Source organism: Monopterus albus, unplaced genomic scaffold, assembly GCF_001952655.1.
Source record: "Monopterus albus unplaced genomic scaffold, M_albus_1.0 scaffold27.1, whole genome shotgun sequence".
Classification (NCBI taxonomy): domain Eukaryota; kingdom Metazoa; phylum Chordata; class Actinopteri; order Synbranchiformes; family Synbranchidae; genus Monopterus; species Monopterus albus.
In genome coordinates, this window is record NW_018127907.1 from 3,111,329 (window position 1) to 3,113,759 (window position 2,431).

The 2,431-nt window shown below is 40.8% G+C and overlaps 1 protein-coding gene across 1 annotated transcript in view; it reads left to right on the forward strand.

The window, feature by feature from the left end:
- The window catches only part of rnf103 (ring finger protein 103), a 14,626-nt gene that overhangs the window by 7,301 nt on the left and 4,894 nt on the right, over window positions 1-2,431 (forward strand). The gene's annotated exons all lie outside the window — the stretch shown is intronic.

Sequence of the window (2,431 nt, forward strand, 5' to 3'; positions counted from 1 at the left end):
ATTCACATAAAACACCCCCAGAAAACAAATTAATATTTTCATTCACCTCTTTCATTGCCATATATTTATACAGTATGTGTGTATGTAGAAGCATACCATGAGACAGTGGTGCAAAGTAAATAACTACAAGTACTTGAGTATTGTACATAAGTGCACTTTTGAGGTATCTGTACATTGCTTCAGTATTTTCACTTTCTGCTACTCTTTTTTTTCTGCATTTCTGCATGTTCATGTCAATAAAATGCTATTTAAACAGTATTAAAGATGAAAACAGGTCAAATGTCACTTCCACCATCATAAATCCTGAATGCACCATGCAGTTGCACTGAGATTTGAGGATGTGCAGATATTGACTGTATGTCTGCCATATTTGTTGATGGTGCTACAGCGTCATCGTTCGTTTGAAAGGTGATACCCAACCAGCTTCAAATCCGATGCTGCCGGCCGCCATTTGCTAATCATTAATGGCTTTGGTAACGGTAATCTTTTATGGCATCGGCAGTGTCAAACTTGTTAGACGTGTTTGTAAAGATCATGGTCCACTTGATCAAAAGTGCATGTTTATCATTGATTAGTTCAGCTCAGCAGTTGCTGATTTTCACTTGAGACCTGACCAGAGCACTTTCCGTACAGATAATCACAGGCATGGTGTGTAGCAAGGCTTCTAAGCAGAGTATATACAGATTATATACAGTGCCTTGCAAAAGTATTCGGCCCCCTTGAACTTTGCAACCTTTTGCCACATTTCAGGCTTCAAACATAAAGATATAAAACTGTAATTTTTTGTGAAGAATCAACAACAAGTGGGACACAATCATGAAGTGGAACGAAATTTATTGGATATTTCAAACTTTTTTAACAAATAAAAAACTGAAAAATTGGGCGTGCAAAATTATTCAACCCCCTTAAGTTAATACGTTGTAGCGCCACCTTTTGCTGCGATTACAGCTGTAAGTCACTTGGGGTATGTCTCTATCAGTTTTGCACATCGAGAGACTGAAATTTTTGCCCATGCCTCCTTGCAAAACAGCTCGAGCTCAGTGAGGTTGGATGGAGAGCGTTTGTGAACAGCAGTTTTCAGTTCTTTCCACAGATTCTCGATTGGATTCAGGTCTGGACTTTGACTTGGCCATTCTAACACCTGGATATGTTTATTTGTGAACCATTCCATTGTAGATTTGGCTTTATGTTTTGGATCATTGTCTTGTTGGAAGACAAAGCTCCGTCCCAGTCTCAGGTCTTTTGCAGACTCCATCAAGTTTCCTTCCAGAATGGTCCTGTATTTGGCTCCATCCATCTTCCCATCAATTTTAACCATCTTCCCTGTCCCTGCTGAAGAAAAGCAGGCCCAAACCATGATGCTGCCACCACCATGTTTGACAGTGGGGATGGTGTGTTCAGGGTGATGAGCTGTGTTGCTTTTACGCCAAACATAACGTTTTGCATTGTTGCCAAAAAGTTCAATTTTGGTTTCATCTGACCAGAGCACCTTCTTCCACATGTTTGGTGTGTCTCCCAGGTGGCTTGTGGCAAACTTTAAACGACACTTTTTATGGATATCTTTAAGAAATGGCTTTCTTCTTGCCACTCTTCCATAAAGGCCAGATTTGTGCAGTATACGACTGATTGTTGTCCTATGGACAGAGTCTCCCACCTCAGCTGTAGATCTCTGCAGTTCATCCAGAGTGATCATGGGCCTCTTGGCTGCATCTCTGATCAGTCTTCTCCTTGTATGAGCTGAAAGTTTAGAGGGACGGCCAGGTCTTGGTAGATTTGCAGTGGTCTGATACTCCTTCCATTTCAATATTATCACTTGCACAGTGCTCCTTGGGATGTTTAAAGCTTGGGAAATCTTTTTGTATCCAAATCCGGCTTTAAACTTCTCCACAACAGTATCTCGGACCGGGGCTGAATAATTTTGCATGCCCAATTTTTCAGTTTTTTATTTGTTAAAAAAGTTTGAAATATCCAATAAATTTTGTTCCACTTCATGATTGTGTCCCACTTGTTGTTGATTCTTCACAAAAAATTACAGTTTTATATCTTTATGTTTGAAGCCTGAAATGTGGCAAAAGGTCGCAAAGTTCAAGGGGGCCGAATACTTTCGCAAGGCACTGTACATGGTCACACTCATATCACCAACTAGCAGCACCTGGTGCTAATGACAAATACTCTGCCAGGGTTTCAGTAAGACCACCCCCCTGGTGGGTAGGGGTTTACAACATAAAGTACAAACACTCCCAACTGTTTTTCTGTCATTTTTGACAAGGAAATTTAATTTCACAGTACCCGACTGGGAAAAGGGCATTCAACTGCATACTCTATGGTAGTGTGTCCACCTAAACTGAGACCAAGTCATAACCAAGACCAGACCAGTGCAGCACCTGCATTGCATGACACATTTATGATAAAATGTGGAACATGCAAGCGG